Source organism: Coregonus lavaretus (assembly GCF_964263955.1).
Source record: "Coregonus lavaretus genome assembly, contig: HAP1_SCAFFOLD_546, whole genome shotgun sequence".
In the NCBI taxonomy this organism is placed as follows: domain Eukaryota; kingdom Metazoa; phylum Chordata; class Actinopteri; order Salmoniformes; family Salmonidae; genus Coregonus; species Coregonus lavaretus.
This window is the reverse complement of record NW_028164153.1, coordinates 247,871-266,592: the sequence shown is the minus strand read 5'-3', so window position 1 is coordinate 266,592 and position 18,722 is coordinate 247,871.

The window sequence follows — 18,722 nt, the reverse complement described above, 5'->3', positions numbered from 1 at the left end:
ATGCCTCATTGTTGCAATTATTATTTGGCTTTCACTGGAAGTAGATCCTCATCACCAGAATCAGTCACCTCAGACGTTGAATTTTCTGGATTTAGCCTTGAGGAATTGTTTGCTGATTACAGAGCAGATTCTCCTGAATCGATATATTCAGACAATGAATTTCTGGATCAATTGGAAGCAGGACTTGTTCCACTCTTGCTTGAAACATCTTCTCCAGTTTCTGATCCTCTCCTTCACTCTACCCAATCTGAAACATCTGTTAACAAATTAATCTCACCTGCCTTAGTCCAGTCTGAATCTGTGCACCGAGACACCAAACCAGAGATATTAGTATCTACCACAACTATGGCAAAAGAAGGCTCTGTTGAGGCTCAAACCACATTGCCAGTTGCAGCTAAGAAAGCATTTATACAGCTTGACTTGAGTGATGAGAAGTTTTGGTCGTTATTACCAGTCACTGTACTGATGCCAGTAAAGCAGGAGCCAGCTAATTCTCTTGATGAGGTAGATGAAGACAATTTGAAACACCAAGATATATCTGAAGTCAAACCTTTATCTCCCGAGTCAGTCTTTTCAGACAGTGTTTCACAATTCAGACCTGGACATTGTAATTATTATTTGTTATACAGTGGGAGCATTTCTCCGATACCTGAATCTGTAACAACATTTGATGATCATAGGCCTCTTTCTCCTGACTCACCTGCTTCACAATTCAGACCTGGACATTGTGATTATTATTTGGTGTACAATGTGAGTAGTTCTGTGTCACCTCAGTCTGTAACTTCAGACATTGAATATCATGGTTTGTACAGACCAGGTTCCCCGTCAGATAGTGAATTGATAGTGACAGTTCAAAGTAGCGTATCTGAGCATAGACCACTCTCACCACAATCAATAACTTCAGAAGATGATTATTCCTCCCTTGAGCTCTTGTTGTCAGAGTCTAGACCATCCTCTCCAGAGTCTGTTGCATCATTTGATGAGTACAGGCCTCTCTCTCCAGACTCTCCAGTTCCTCACTTCATGCCTCAATGTTGTGATTATTTGGCTTTCACTGGAAGTAGATGTTCTTCACCTGAATCAGTATCTTCAGGTATTGAATTCTCTGAGTTCTATCTTGAGGAACTGTTTGCTGAAGAAAGAGCAGATTCACCTGAATCATTAATATCAGAGAGTGAAATTGTTGAGTCAGTTGAAGGAGGTCTAATGAAATTCAGACCCTTGTCACCAGAATCAATAACTTCAGAAAATGATTATACCTTCCTTGAGCTCTTGTTTGCAGAGTCTAGACCATCTTCACCTCATTCTATCACTTCAACTGACGAATATCGATCTCTATCTCCTGATTCCCCAATCCCACAATTTAGACCCACAATAATTGAGTTGTCAATGTCATTCCTTAGCAGATCTCCGTCACCTATTTCTGTAACTTCAGACATTGAAGGATCTGGCTTCTATCTTGAGGAATTATTCAATGAAGAGAGACCAGATTCACCTGAGTCATTTATATCAGAGAGTGAATTTGTTGAGTCAGTTGAAAAAGGTGTCATGAAACTCAGACCCTTGTCACCAGAATCAATAACTTCAGAAGATGATTATTCCTTCCTTGAGCTCTTGTTATCAGAGTCTAGACCATCCTCTCCAGAGTCTGTTGCATCATTTGATGAGTACAGGCCCCTCTCTCCAGACTCCCCAGTTCCCGATTTCAGACCACATTGTTGTGATTATTATCTGCTATTCACAGAAGATAGATCTTCGTCACCACAATCAGTCACCTCAGACATTGAATTCTCTGGATTTAGCCTTAAGGAATTATTAGCTGAAAACAGAGCATATTCTCCTGATTCCTGTATGTCTGAGAGTGAGTCTGTTGAGTCAGTTGAATTGGGTGTAATATCTCAAAGATCTCTGTCACCAGAATCAATAACTTCAGAAGGGGACTTTACCTTCCTTGAGCTCTTGTTATCAGAGTCTAGACCATCCTCTCCAGAGTCTGTTGCATCATTTGATGAGTACAGGCCTCTCTCTCCTGACTCTCCAGTTCCTCACTTCATGCCTCATTGTTGCAATAATTTTTTGGCTTTCACTGGAAGTAGATCCTCATCACCAGAATCAGTATCTTCAGATATTGAGTTCTCAGGACTTTACCTTAAGGAATTAATTGCTGAGGACAGAGCAGATTCTCCTGAATCAATATATTCAGATAGTGATTTTCTGGATCAATTGGAAGCAGGACTTGTTCCACTCTTGCTTGAATCAGCTTTTCCAGTTTCTGATCCTCTCCCTCACTCTACTCATTCTGAAACATCTGTTAACAAATTAATCTCACCTGCCTTAGTCCAGTCTGAATCTGTGCACCGAGACACCAAACCAGTGATATTAGTATCTACCACAACTATGCCAAAAGAAGGCTCTGTTGAGGCTCAAACCACATTGCCAGTTGCAGCTAAAAAAGCATTTATACAGCTTGACTTGAGTGATGAGAAGTTTTGGTCGTTATTACCAGTCAATGTACTGATGCCAGTAAAGCAGGAGCCAGCTAATTCTCTTGATGAGGTAGATGAAGACAATTTGAAACACCAAGATATATCTGATGTCAAACCTTTATCTCCTGAGTCAGTCTTCTCAGACAGTGTTTCACAATTCAGACCTGGACATTGTAATTATTATTTGTTATACAGTGGGAGCATTTCTCCGATACCTGAATCTGTAACAACATTTGATGATCATAGGCCTCTTTCTCCTGACTCACCTGCTTCACAATTCAGACCTGGACATTGTGATTATTATTTGGTGTACAATGTGAGTAGTTCTGTGTCACCTCAGTCTGTAACTTCAGACATTGAATATCATGGTTTGTACAGACCAGGTTCCCAGTCAGATAGTGAATTGATAGTGACAGTTCAAAGTAGCGTATCTGAGCATAGACCACTCTCACCAGAATCAGTAACTTCAGAAGATGATTATTCCTTCCTTGAGCTCGTGTTATCAGAGTCTAGACCATCCTCTCCAGAGTCTGTTGCATCATTTGATGAGTACAGGCCCCTCTCTCCAGAGTCCCCAGTTCCCGATTTCAGACCACATTGTTGTGATTATTATTTGCTATTCACAGAAGATAGATCTTCGTCCCCACAATCAGTCACCTCAGACATTGAATTCTCTGGATTTAGCCTTAAGGAATTATTTGCTGAAAACAGAGCATATTCTCCTGATTCCTGTATGTCTGAGAGTGAGTCTGTTGAGTCAGTTGAATTGGGTGTAATATCTCAAAGATCTCTGTCACCAGAATCAGTAACTTCAGAAGATGATTATTCCTTCCTTGAGCTCGTGTTATCAGAGTCTAGACCATCCTCTCCAGAGTCTGTTGCATCATTTGATGAGTACAGGCCCCTCTCTCCTGATTCTCCAGTTCCTCACTTCATGCCTCATTGTTGCAATTATTATTTGGCTTTCACTGGAAGTAGATCCTCATCACCAGAATCAGTCACCTCAGACGTTGAATTTTCTGGATTTAGCCTTGAGGAATTGTTTGCTGATTACAGAGCAGATTCTCCTGAATCGATATATTCAGACAATGAATTTCTGGATCAATTGGAAGCAGGACTTGTTCCACTCTTGCTTGAAACATCTTCTCCAGTTTCTGATCCTCTCCTTCACTCTACCCAATCTGAAACATCTGTTAACAAATTAATCTCACCTGCCTTAGTCCAGTCTGAATCTGTGCACCGAGACACCAAACCAGAGATATTAGTATCTACCACAACTATGGCAAAAGAAGGCTCTGTTGAGGCTCAAACCACATTGCCAGTTGCAGCTAAGAAAGCATTTATACAGCTTGACTTGAGTGATGAGAAGTTTTGGTCGTTATTACCAGTCACTGTACTGATGCCAGTAAAGCAGGAGCCAGCTAATTCTCTTGATGAGGTAGATGAAGACAATTTGAAACACCAAGATATATCTGAAGTCAAACCTTTATCTCCCGAGTCAGTCTTTTCAGACAGTGTTTCACAATTCAGACCTGGACATTGTAATTATTATTTGTTATACAGTGGGAGCATTTCTCCGATACCTGAATCTGTAACAACATTTGATGATCATAGGCCTCTTTCTCCTGACTCACCTGCTTCACAATTCAGACCTGGACATTGTGATTATTATTTGGTGTACAATGTGAGTAGTTCTGTGTCACCTCAGTCTGTAACTTCAGACATTGAATATCATGGTTTGTACAGACCAGGTTCCCCGTCAGATAGTGAATTGATAGTGACAGTTCAAAGTAGCGTATCTGAGCATAGACCACTCTCACCACAATCAATAACTTCAGAAGATGATTATTCCTCCCTTGAGCTCTTGTTGTCAGAGTCTAGACCATCCTCTCCAGAGTCTGTTGCATCATTTGATGAGTACAGGCCTCTCTCTCCAGACTCTCCAGTTCCTCACTTCATGCCTCAATGTTGTGATTATTTGGCTTTCACTGGAAGTAGATGTTCTTCACCTGAATCAGTATCTTCAGGTATTGAATTCTCTGAGTTCTATCTTGAGGAACTGTTTGCTGAAGAAAGAGCAGATTCACCTGAATCATTAATATCAGAGAGTGAAATTGTTGAGTCAGTTGAAGGAGGTCTAATGAAATTCAGACCCTTGTCACCAGAATCAATAACTTCAGAAAATGATTATACCTTCCTTGAGCTCTTGTTTGCAGAGTCTAGACCATCTTCACCTCATTCTATCACTTCAACTGACGAATATCGATCTCTATCTCCTGATTCCCCAATCCCACAATTTAGACCCACAATAATTGAGTTGTCAATGTCATTCCTTAGCAGATCTCCGTCACCTATTTCTGTAACTTCAGACATTGAAGGATCTGGCTTCTATCTTGAGGAATTATTCAATGAAGAGAGACCAGATTCACCTGAGTCATTTATATCAGAGAGTGAATTTGTTGAGTCAGTTGAAAAAGGTGTCATGAAACTCAGACCCTTGTCACCAGAATCAATAACTTCAGAAGATGATTATTCCTTCCTTGAGCTCTTGTTATCAGAGTCTAGACCATCCTCTCCAGAGTCTGTTGCATCATTTGATGAGTACAGGACCCTCTCTCCTGACTCTCCAGTTCCTCACTTCATGCCTCATTGTTGCAATTATGATTTGGCTTTCACTGGAAGTAGATCCTCATCACCAGAATCAGTCACCTCAGACATTGAATTTTCTGGATTTAGCCTTGAGGAATTGTTTGCTGATTACAGAGCAGATTCTCCTGAATCGATATATTCAGACAATGAATTTCTGGATCAATTGGAAGCAGGACTTGTTCCACTCTTGCATGAATCAGCTTCTCCAGTTTCTGATCCTCTCCCTCACTCTACTCAATCTGAAACATATGTTAACAAATTAATCTCACCTGCCTTAGTCCAGTCTGAATCTGTGCACCGAGACACCAAACCAGAGATATTAGTATCTACCACAACTATGGCAAAAGAAGGCTCTGTTGAGGTTAAAACCACATTGCCAGTTGCAGCTAAGAAAGCATTTATACAGCTTGACTTGAGTGATGAGAAGTTTTGGTCGTTATTACCAGTCACTGTACTGATGCCAGTAAAGCAGGAGCCAGCTAATTCTCTTGATGAGGTAGAGGAAGACATTTTGAAACACCAAGATATATCTCAAGTCAAACCTTTATCTCCTGAGTCAGTCTTTTCAGACAGTGTTTCACAATTCAGACCTGGACATTGTAATTATTATTTGTTATACAGTGGGAGCATTTCTCCGATACCTGAATCTGTAACAACATTTGATGATCATAGGCCTCTTTCTCCTGACTCACCTGCTTCACAATTCAGACATGGACATTGTGATTATTATTTGGTGTACAATGTGAGTAGTTCTGTGTCACCTCAGTCTGTAACTTCAGACATTGAATATCATGGTTTGTACAGACCAGGTTCCCAGTCAGATAGTGAATTGATAGTGACAGTTCAAAGTAGCGTATCTGAGCCTAGACCACTCTCACCAGAATCAATAACTTCAGAAGATGATTATTCCTTCCTTGAGCTCTTGTTATCAGAGTCTAGACCATCCTCTCCAGAGTCTGTTGCATCATTTGATGAGTACAGGCCTCTCTCTCCAGACTCTCCAGTTCCTCACTTCATGCCTCAATGTTGTGATTATTTGGCTTTCACTGGAAGTATATGTTCATCACCTGAATCAGTATCTTCAGGTATTGAATTATCTGAGTTCTGTCTTGAGGAACTGTTTGCTGAAGAAAGAGCAGATTCACCTGAATCATTTATATCAGAGAGTGAAATTGTTGAGTCAGTTGAAGGAGGTCTAATGAAATTCAGACCCTTGTCACCAGAATCAATAACTTCAGAAGATGATTATACCTTCCTTGAGCTCTTGTTTGCAGAGTCTAGACCATCTTCACCTCATTCTATCACTTCAACTGACGAATATCGATCTCTATCTCCTGATTCCCCAATCCCACAATTTAGACCCACAATAATTGAGTTGTCAATGTCATTCCTTAGCAGATCTCCATCACCTATTTCAGTAACTTCAGACATTGAAGGATCTGGCTTCTATCTTGAGGAATTATTCAATGAAGAGAGACCAGATTCACCTGAATCATTTATATCAGAGAGTGAAATGATTGAGTCAGTTGAAAAAGGTTTCATGAAACTCAGATCCTTGTCACCAGAATCAGTAATTTCAGAAGATGATTATTCCTTCCTTGAGCTCTTGTTATCAGAGTCTAGACCATCCTCTCCAGAGTCTGTTGCATCATTTGATGAGTACAGGCCTCTCTCTCCTGATTCTCCAGTTCCTCACTTCATGCCTCATTGTTGCAATTATGATTTGGCTTTCACTGGAAGTAGATGTTCATCACCTGAATCAGTATCTTCAGGTATTGAATTCTCTGACTTCTGTCTTGATGAACTGTTTGCTGAAGAAAGAGTAGATTCACCTGAATCAATTATATCAGAGAGTGAAATTGTTGAGTCAGTTGAAAGAGGTGTCATGCAACTCAGACCCTTGTCACCAGAATCAGTATCTTCAGAAGATGATTATACCTTCCTTGAGCTCTTGTTATCAGAGTCTAGACCATCCTCTCCAGAGTCTGTTGCATCATTTGATGAGTACAGGCCCCTCTCTCCAGACTCCCCAGTTCCCGATTTCAGACCACATTGTTGTGATTATTATCTGCTATTCACAGAAGATAGATCTTCATCACCACAATCAGTCACCTCAGACATTGAATTCTCTGGATTTAGCCTCAAGGAATTATTTGCTGAAAACAGAGCATATTCTCCTGATTCCTGTATGTCTGAGAGTGAGTCTGTTGAGTCAGTTGAATTGGGTGTAATATCTCAAAGATCTCTGTCACCAGAATCAATAACTTCAGAAGGGGACGTTACCTTCTTTGAGCTCTTGTTATCAGAGTCTAGACCATCCTCTCCAGAGTCTGTTGCATCATTTGATGAGTACAGGACCCTCTCTCCTGACTCTCCAGTTCCTCACTTCATGCCTCATTGTTGCAATTATTTTTTGGCTTTCACTGGAAGTAGATCCTCATCACCAGAATCAGTCACCTCAGACGTTGAATTTTCTGGATTTAGCATTGAGGAATTGTTTGCTGATTACAGAGCAGATTCTCCTGAATCGATATATTCAGACAATGATTTTCTGGATCAGTTGGAAGCAGGACTTGTTCCACTCTTGCATGAATCAGCTTCTCCAGTTTCTGATCCTCTCCCTCACTCTACTCAATCTGAAACATATGTTAACAAATTAATCTCACCTGCCTTAGTCCAGTCTGAATCTGAGCACCGAGACACCAAACCAGAGATATTAGTATCTACCACAACTATGGCAAAAGAAGGCTCTGTTGAGGCTCAAACCACATTGCCAGTTGCAGCTAAGAAAGCATTTATACAGCTTGACTTGAGTGATGAGAAGTTTTGGTCGTTATTACCAGTCACTGTACTGATGCCAGTAAAGCAGGAGCCAGCTAATTCTCTTGATGAGGTAGATGAAGACAATTTGAAACACCAAGATATATCTGAAGTCAAACCTTTATCTCCTGAGTCAGTCTTTTCAGACAGTGTTTCACAATTCAGACCTGGACATTGTGATTATTATTTGTTATACAGTGGGAGCATTTCTCCGATACCTGAATCTGTAACAACATTTGATGATCATAGGCCTCTTTCTCCTGACTCACCTGCTTCACAATTCAGACCTGGACATTGTGATTATTATTTGGTGTACAATTTGAGTAGTTCTGTGTCACCTCAGTCTGTAACTTCAGATATTGAATATCATGGTTTGTACAGACCAGGTTCCCCGTCAGATAGTGAATTGATAGTGACAGTTCAAAGTAGCGTATCTGAGCATAGACAACTCTCACCAGAATCAATAACTTCAGAAGATAATTATTCCTTCCTTGAGCTCTTGTTGTCAGAGTCTAGACCATCCTCTCCAGAGTCTGTTGCATCATTTGATGAGTACAGGCCACTCTCTCCAGACTCTCCAGTTCCTCACTTCATGCCTCAATGTTGTGATTATTATTTGGCTTTCACTGGAAGTAGATGTTCATCACCTGAATCAGTATCTTCAGGTATTGAATTCTCTGAGTTCTGTCTTGAGGAACTGTTTGCTGAAGAAAGAGCAGATTCACCTGAATCATTAATATCAGAGAGTGAAATTGTTGAGTCAGTTGAAAGAGGTCTAATGAAATTCAGACCCTTGTCACCAGAATCAGTAACTTCAGAAGATGATTATACCTTCCTTGAGCTCTTGTTTGCAGAGTCTAGACCATCTTCACCTCATTCTATCACTTCAACTGACGAATATCGATCTCTATCTCCTGATTCCCCAATCCCACAATTTAGACCCACAATAATTGAGTTGTCAATGTCATTCCTTAGCAGATCTCCGTCACCTCTTTCAGTAACTTCAGACATTGAAGGATCTGGCTTCTATCTTGAGGAATTATTCAATGAAGAGAGACCAGATTCACCTGAGTCATTTATATCAGAGAGTGAATTTGTTGAGTCAGTTGAAAAAGATGTCATGAAACTCAGACCCTTGTCACCAGAATCAGTAACTTCAGAAGATGATTATTCCTTCCTTGAGCTCTTGTTATCAGAGTCTAGACCATCCTCTCCAGAGTCTGTTGCATCATTTGATGAGTACAGGACCCTCTCTCCTGATTCTCCAGTTCCTCACTTCATGCCTCATTGTTGCAATTATTATTTGGCCTTCACTGGAAGTAGATCCTCATCACCAGAATCAGTCACCTCAGACGTTGAATTTTCTGGATTTAGCATTGAGGAATTGTTTGCTGATTACAGAGCAGATTCTCCTGAATCGATATATTCAGACAATGATTTTCTGGATCAGTTGGAAGCAGGACTTGTTCCACTCTTGCATGAATCAGCTTCTCCAGTTTCTGATCCTCTCCCTCACTCTACTCAATCTGAAACATCTGTTAACAAATTAATCTCACCTGCCTTAGTCCAGTCTGAATCTGAGCACCGAGACACCAAACCAGAGATATTAGTATCTACCACAACTATGGCAAAAGAAGGCTCTGTTGAGGCTCAAACCACATTGCCAGTTGCAGCTAAGAAAGCATTTATACAGCTTGACTTGAGTGATGAGAAGTTTTGGTCGTTATTACCAGTCACTGTACTGATGCCAGTAAAGCAGGAGCCAGCTAATTCTCTTGATGAGGTAGAGGAAGACAATTTGAAACACCAAGATATATCTGAAGTCAAACCTTTATCTCCCGAGTCAGTCTTTTCAGACAGTGTTTCCCAATTCAGACCTGGACATTGTGATTATTATTTGTTATACAGTGGGAGCATTTCTCCGATACCTGAATCTGTAACAACATTTGATGATCATAGGCCTCTTTCTCCTGACTCACCTGCTTCACAATTCAGACATGGACATTGTGATTATTATTTGGTGTACAATGTGAGTAGTTCTGTGTCACCTCAGTCTGTAACTTCAGACATTGAATATCATGGTTTGTACAGACCAGGTTCCCAGTCAGATAGTGAATTGATAGTGACAGTTCAAAGTAGCGTATCTGAGCCTAGACCACTCTCACCAGAATCAATAACTTCAGAAGATGATTATTCCTTCCTTGAGCTCTTGTTATCAGAGTCTAGACCATCCTCTCCAGAGTCTGTTGCATCATTTGATGAGTACAGGCCTCTCTCTCCAGACTCTCCAGTTCCTCACTTCATGCCTCAATGTTGTGATTATTTGGCTTTCACTGGAAGTATATGTTCATCACCTGAATCAGTATCTTCAGGTATTGAATTATCTGAGTTCTGTCTTGAGGAACTGTTTGCTGAAGAAAGAGCAGATTCACCTGAATCATTTATATCAGAGAGTGAAATTGTTGAGTCAGTTGAAGGAGGTCTAATGAAATTCAGACCCTTGTCACCAGAATCAATAACTTCAGAAGATGATTATACCTTCCTTGAGCTCTTGTTTGCAGAGTCTAGACCATCTTCACCTCATTCTATCACTTCAACTGACGAATATCGATCTCTATCTCCTGATTCCCCAATCCCACAATTTAGACCCACAATAATTGAGTTGTCAATGTCATTCCTTAGCAGATCTCCGTCACCTATTTCAGTAACTTCAGACATTGAAGGATCTGGCTTCTATCTTGAGGAATTATTCAATGAAGAGAGACCAGATTCACCTGAATCATTTATATCAGAGAGTGAAATGATTGAGTCAGTTGAAAAAGGTTTCATGAAACTCAGACCCTTGTCACCAGAATCAGTAATTTCAGAAGATGATTATTCCTTCCTTGAGCTCTTGTTATCAGAGTCTAGACCATCCTCTCCAGAGTCTGTTGCATCATTTGATGAGTACAGGCCTCTCTCTCCTGATTCTCCAGTTCCTCACTTCATGCCTCATTGTTGCAATTATGATTTGGCTTTCACTGGAAGTAGATGTTCATCACCTGAATCAGTATCTTCAGGTATTGAATTCTCTGACTTCTGTCTTGATGAACTGTTTGCTGAAGAAAGAGTAGATTCACCTGAATCAATTATATCAGAGAGTGAAATTGTTGAGTCAGTTGAAAGAGGTGTCATGCAACTCAGACCCTTGTCACCAGAATCAGTATCTTCAGAAGATGATTATACCTTCCTTGAGCTCTTGTTATCAGAGTCTAGACCATCCTCTCCAGAGTCTGTTGCATCATTTGATGAGTACAGGCCCCTCTCTCCAGACTCCCCAGTTCCCGATTTCAGACCACATTGTTGTGATTATTATCTGCTATTCACAGAAGATAGATCTTCATCACCACAATCAGTCACCTCAGACATTGAATTCTCTGGATTTAGCCTCAAGGAATTATTTGCTGAAAACAGAGCATATTCTCCTGATTCCTGTATGTCTGAGAGTGAGTCTGTTGAGTCAGTTGAATTGGGTGTAATATCTCAAAGATCTCTGTCACCAGAATCAATAACTTCAGAAGGGGACGTTACCTTCTTTGAGCTCTTGTTATCAGAGTCTAGACCATCCTCTCCAGAGTCTGTTGCATCATTTGATGAGTACAGGACCCTCTCTCCTGACTCTCCAGTTCCTCACTTCATGCCTCATTGTTGCAATTATTTTTTGGCTTTCACTGGAAGTAGATCCTCATCACCAGAATCAGTCACCTCAGACGTTGAATTTTCTGGATTTAGCATTGAGGAATTGTTTGCTGATTACAGAGCAGATTCTCCTGAATCGATATATTCAGACAATGATTTTCTGGATCAGTTGGAAGCAGGACTTGTTCCACTCTTGCATGAATCAGCTTCTCCAGTTTCTGATCCTCTCCCTCACTCTACTCAATCTGAAACATCTGTTAACAAATTAATCTCACCTGCCTTAGTCCAGTCTGAATCTGAGCACCGAGACACCAAACCAGAGATATTAGTATCTACCACAACTATGGCAAAAGAAGGCTCTGTTGAGGCTCAAACCACATTGCCAGTTGCAGCTAAGAAAGCATTTATACAGCTTGACTTGAGTGATGAGAAGTTTTGGTCGTTATTACCAGTCACTGTACTGATGCCAGTAAAGCAGGAGCCAGCTAATTCTCTTGATGAGGTAGATGAAGACAATTTGAAACACCAAGATATATCTGAAGTCAAACCTTTATCTCCTGAGTCAGTCTTTTCAGACAGTGTTTCACAATTCAGACCTGGACATTGTGATTATTATTTGTTATACAGTGGGAGCATTTCTCCGATACCTGAATCTGTAACAACATTTGATGATCATAGGCCTCTTTCTCCTGACTCACCTGCTTCACAATTCAGACCTGGACATTGTGATTATTATTTGGTGTACAATTTGAGTAGTTCTGTGTCACCTCAGTCTGTAACTTCAGATATTGAATATCATGGTTTGTACAGACCAGGTTCCCCGTCAGATAGTGAATTGATAGTGACAGTTCAAAGTAGCGTATCTGAGCATAGACAACTCTCACCAGAATCAATAACTTCAGAAGATAATTATTCCTTCCTTGAGCTCTTGTTGTCAGAGTCTAGACCATCCTCTCCAGAGTCTGTTGCATCATTTGATGAGTACAGGCCACTCTCTCCAGACTCTCCAGTTCCTCACTTCATGCCTCAATGTTGTGATTATTATTTGGCTTTCACTGGAAGTAGATGTTCATCACCTGAATCAGTATCTTCAGGTATTGAATTCTCTGAGTTCTGTCTTGAGGAACTGTTTGCTGAAGAAAGAGCAGATTCACCTGAATCATTAATATCAGAGAGTGAAATTGTTGAGTCAGTTGAAAGAGGTCTAATGAAATTCAGACCCTTGTCACCAGAATCAGTAACTTCAGAAGATGATTATACCTTCCTTGAGCTCTTGTTTGCAGAGTCTAGACCATCTTCACCTCATTCTATCACTTCAACTGACGAATATCGATCTCTATCTCCTGATTCCCCAATCCCACAATTTAGACCCACAATAATTGAGTTGTCAATGTCATTCCTTAGCAGATCTCCGTCACCTCTTTCAGTAACTTCAGACATTGAAGGATCTGGCTTCTATCTTGAGGAATTATTCAATGAAGAGAGACCAGATTCACCTGAGTCATTTATATCAGAGAGTGAATTTGTTGAGTCAGTTGAAAAAGATGTCATGAAACTCAGACCCTTGTCACCAGAATCAGTAACTTCAGAAGATGATTATTCCTTCCTTGAGCTCTTGTTATCAGAGTCTAGACCATCCTCTCCAGAGTCTGTTGCATCATTTGATGAGTACAGGACCCTCTCTCCTGATTCTCCAGTTCCTCACTTCATGCCTCATTGTTGCAATTATTATTTGGCCTTCACTGGAAGTAGATCCTCATCACCAGAATCAGTCACCTCAGACGTTGAATTTTCTGGATTTAGCATTGAGGAATTGTTTGCTGATTACAGAGCAGATTCTCCTGAATCGATATATTCAGACAATGATTTTCTGGATCAGTTGGAAGCAGGACTTGTTCCACTCTTGCATGAATCAGCTTCTCCAGTTTCTGATCCTCTCCCTCACTCTACTCAATCTGAAACATCTGTTAACAAATTAATCTCACCTGCCTTAGTCCAGTCTGAATCTGAGCACCGAGACACCAAACCAGAGATATTAGTATCTACCACAACTATGGCAAAAGAAGGCGCTGTTGAGGCTCAAACCACATTGCCAGTTGCAGCTAAGAAAGCATTTATACAGCTTGACTTGAGTGATGAGAAGTTTTGGTCGTTATTACCAGTCACTGTACTGATGCCAGTAAAGCAGGAGCCAGCTAATTCTCTGGATGAGGTAGAGGAAGACAATTTGAAACACCAAGATATATCTGAAGTCAAACCTTTATCTCCCGAGTCAGTCTTTTCAGACAGTGTTTCACAATTCAGACCTGGACATTGTGATTATTTTTTGGTGTACAATGTGAGTAGTTCTGTGTCACCTCAGTCTGTAACTTCAGACATTGAATATCATGGTTTGTACAGACCAGGTTCCCAGTCAGATAGTGAATTGATAGTGACAGTTCAAAGTAGCGTATGTGAGCATAGACCACTCTCACCAGAATCAATAACTTCAGAAGATGATAATTCCTTCCTTGCGCTCTTGTTGTCAGAGTCTAGACCATCCTCTCCAGAGTCTGTTGCATCATTTGATGAGTACATGCCTCTCTCTCCAGACTCTCCAGTTCCTCACTTCATGCCTCAATGTTGTGATTATTTGGCTTTCACTGGAAGTAGATGTTCATCACCTGAATCAGTATCTTCAGGTATTGAATTCTCTGAGTTCTATCTTGAGGAACTGTTTGCTGAAGAAAGAGCAGATTCACCTGAATCATTTATATCAGAGAGTGAAATTGTTGAGTCAGTTGAAAGAGGTCTAATGAAATTCAGACCCTTGTCACCAGAATCAATAACTTCAGAAAATGATTATACCTTCCTTGAGCTCTTGTTTGCAGAGTCTAGACCATCTTCACCTCATTCTATCACTTCAACTGACGAATATCGATCTCTATCTCCTGATTCCCCAATCCCACAATTTAGACCCACAATAATTGAGTTGTCAATGTCATTCCTTAGCAGATCTCCGTCACCTATTTCAGTAACTTCAGACATTGAAGGATCTGGATTCTATCTTGAGGAATTATTCAATGAAGAGAGACCAGATTCACCTGAAGCCTTTACATCAGAGAGTGAATTTATTGAGTCAGTTGAAAAAGGTGTCATGAAACTCAGACCCTTGTCACCAGAATCAGTAACTTCAGAAGATGATTATTCCTTCTTTGAGCTCTTGTTATCAGAGTCTAGACCATCCTCTCCAGAGTCTGTTGCATCATTTGATGAGTACAGGCCTCTCTCTCCAGACTCCCCAGTTCCCGATTTCAGACCACATTGTTGTGATTATTATCTGCTATTCACAGAAGATAGATCTTCGTCACCACAATCAGTCACCTCAGACATTGAATTCTCTGGATTTAGCCTTAAGGAATTATTTGCTGAAAACAGAGCATATTCTCCTGATTCCTGTATGTCTGAGAGTGAGTCTGTTGAGTCAGTTGAATTGGGTGTAATATCTCAAAGATCTCTGTCACCAGAATCAATAACTTCAGAAGATGATTATTCCTTCCTTGAGCTCTTGTTATCAGAGTCTAGACTATCCTCTCCCGAGTCTGTTGCATCATTTGATGAGTACAGGACCCTCTCTCCTGACTCTCCAGTTCCTCACTTCATGCCTCATTGTTGCAATTATTTTTTGGCTTTCACTGGAAGTAGATCCTCACCACCAGAATCAGTCACCTCAGATGTTGAATTTTCTGGATTTAGCATTGAGGAATTGTTTGCTGATTACAGAGCAGATTCTCCTGAATCGATATATTCAGACAATGCATTTCTGGATAAATTGGAAGCAGGACTTGTTCCACTCTGGCATGAATCAACTTCTCCAGTTTCTGATCCTCTCCCTCACTCTACTCAATCTGAAACATCTGTTAACAAATTAATCTCACCTGCCTTAGTCCAGTCTGAATCTGTGCACCGAGACACCAAACCAGAGATATTAGTATCTACCACAACTATGGCAAAAGAAGGCTCTGTTGAGGCTCAAACCACATTGCCAGTTGCAGCTAAGAAAGCATTTATACAGCTTGACTTGAGTGATGAGAAGTTTTGGTCGTTATTACCAGTCACTGTACTGATGCCAGTAAAGCAGGAGCCAGCTAATTCTCTTGATGAGGTAGAGGAAGACAATTTGAAACACCAAGATATATCTGAAGTCAAACCTTTATCTCCTGAGTCAGTCTTTTCAGACAGTGTTTCACAATTCAGACCTGGACATTGTAATTATTATTTGTTATACAGTGGGAGCATTTCTCCGATACCTGAATCTGTAACAACATTTGATGATCATAGGCATCTTTCTCCTGACTCACCTGCTTCACAATTCAGACATGGACATTGTGATTATTATTTGGTGTACAATGTGAGTAGTTCTGTGTCACCTCAGTCTGTAACTTCAGACATTGAATATCATGGTTTGTACAGACCAGGTTCCCAGTCAGATAGTGAATTGATAGTGACAGTTCAAAGTAGCGTATCTGAGCCTAGACCACTCTCACCAGAATCAATAACTTCAGAAGATGATTATTCCTTCCTTGAGCTCTTGTTATCAGAGTCTAGACCATCCTCTCCAGAGTCTGTTGCATCATTTGATGAGTACAGGCCTCTCTCTCCAGACTCTCCAGTTCCTCACTTCATGCCTCAATGTTGTGATTATTTGGCTTTCACTGGAAGTATATGTTCATCACCTGAATCAGTATCTTCAGGTATTGAATTATCTGAGTTCTGTCTTGAGGAACTGTTTGCTGAAGAAAGAGCAGATTCACCTGAATCATTTATATCAGAGAGTGAAATTGTTGAGTCAGTTGAAGGAGGTCTAATGAAATTCAGACCCTTGTCACCAGAATCAATAACTTCAGAAGATGATTATACCTTCCTTGAGCTCTTGTTTGCAGAGTCTAGACCATCTTCACCTCATTCTATCACTTCAACTGACGAATATCGATCTCTATCTCCTGATTCCCCAATCCCACAATTTAGACCCACAATAATTGAGTTGTCAATGTCATTCCTTAGCAGATCTCCGTCACCTATTTCAGTAACTTCAGACATTGAAGGATCTGGCTTCTATCTTGAGGAATTATTCAATGAAGAGAGACCAGATTCACTTGAATCATTTATATCAGAGAGTGAAATGATTGAGTCAGTTGAAAAAGGTTTCATGAAACTCAGACCCTTGTCACCAGAATCAGTAATTTCAGAAGATGATTATTCCTTCCTTGAGCTCTTGTTATCAGAGTCTAGACCATCCTCTCCAGAGTCTGTTGCATCATTTGATGAGTACAGGCCTCTCTCTCCTGATTCTCCAGTTCCTCACTTCATGCCTCATTGTTGCAATTATGATTTGGCTTTCACTGGAAGTAGATGTTCATCACCTGAATCAGTATCTTCAGGTATTGAATTCTCTGACTTCTGTCTTGATGAACTGTTTGCTGAAGAAAGAGTAGATTCACCTGAATCAATTATATCAGAGAGTGAAATTGTTGAGTCAGTTGAAAGAGGTGTCATGCAACTCAGACCCTTGTCACCAGAATCAGTATCTTCAGAAGATGATTATTCCTTCCTTGAGTTCTTGTTATCAGAGTCTAGACCATCCTCTCCAGAGTCTGTTGCATTATTTGATGAGAACAAGCCCCTCTCTCCTGACTCTCCAGTTCCTCACTTCATGCCTCAATGTTGTTATTATTATTTGGCTTTCACTGGAAGTAGATGTTCATCACCTGAATCAGTATCTTCAGATATTGAATTCTCAGAGTTCTGTCTTGAGGAACTGTTTGCTGAAGAAAGAGCAGATTCACCTGAATCATTTACATCAGAGAGTGAAATTGTTGAGTCAGTTGAAAGAGGTCTAATGAAATTCAGACCCTTGTCACCGGAATCAGTAACTTCAGAAGAGGATTATTCCTTCCTTGAGCTCTTGTTTGCAGAGTCTAGACCATCTTCACCTCATTCATTCACTTCAACTGACGAATATCGATCTCTGTCCCCTGATTCCCCAATCCCACAATTTAGACCCACATTAATTGAGTTGTCAATGTCATTCCTTAGCAGATCTCCGTCACCTATTTCAGTAACTTCAGACTTTGAAGGATCTGGCTTCTATCTTGAGGAACCATTCAATGAAGAGAGACCAGATTCACCTGAATCATTTATATCAGAGAGTGAATTTGTTGAGTCAGTTGAAAAAGGTGTCATGCAACTCAGACCCTTGCCACCAGAATCAGTAACTTCAGAAGATGATTATTCCTTCCTTGAGCTCTTGTTATCAGAGTCTAGACCATCCTCTCCAGATTCTGTTGCATCATTTGATGAGTACAGGCCCCTCTCTCCAGACTCCCCAGTTCCCGATTTCAGACCACATTGTTGTGATTATTATCGGCTATTCACAGAAGATAGATCTTCATCACCACAATCAGTCACCTCAGACATTGAATTCTCTGGATTTAGCCTCAATGAATTATTTGCTGAAAACAGAGCATATTCTCCTCATTCCTCTATGTCTGAGAGTGAGTCTGTTGAGACAGTTGAATTGGGTGTAATATCTCTAAGATCTCTGTCACCAGAATCAATGACTTCAGAAGGGGACGTTACCTTCCTTGAGCTCTTGTTATCAGAGTCTAGACCATCCTCTCCAGAGTCTGTTGCATCATTTGATGAGTACAGGCCTCTTTCTCCTGACTCTCCAGTTCCTCACTTCATGCCTCATTGTTGCAATTATGATTTGGCTTTCACTGGAAGTAGATCCTCATCACCAGAATCAGTCACCTCAGACGTTGAATTTTCTGGATTTAGCCTTGACGAATTGTTTGCTGATTACAGAGCAGATTCTCCTGAATCGATATATTCAGACAATGATTTTCTGGATCAATTGGAAGCAGGACTTGTTCCACTCTTGCTTGAAACAGCTTCTCCAGTTTCTGATCCTCTCCTTCACTCTACCCAATCTGAAACATCTGTTAACAAATTAATCTCACCTGCCTTAGTCCAGTCTGAATCTGTGCACCGAGACACCAAACCAGAGATATTAGTATCTACCACAACTATGGCAAAAGAAGGCTCTGT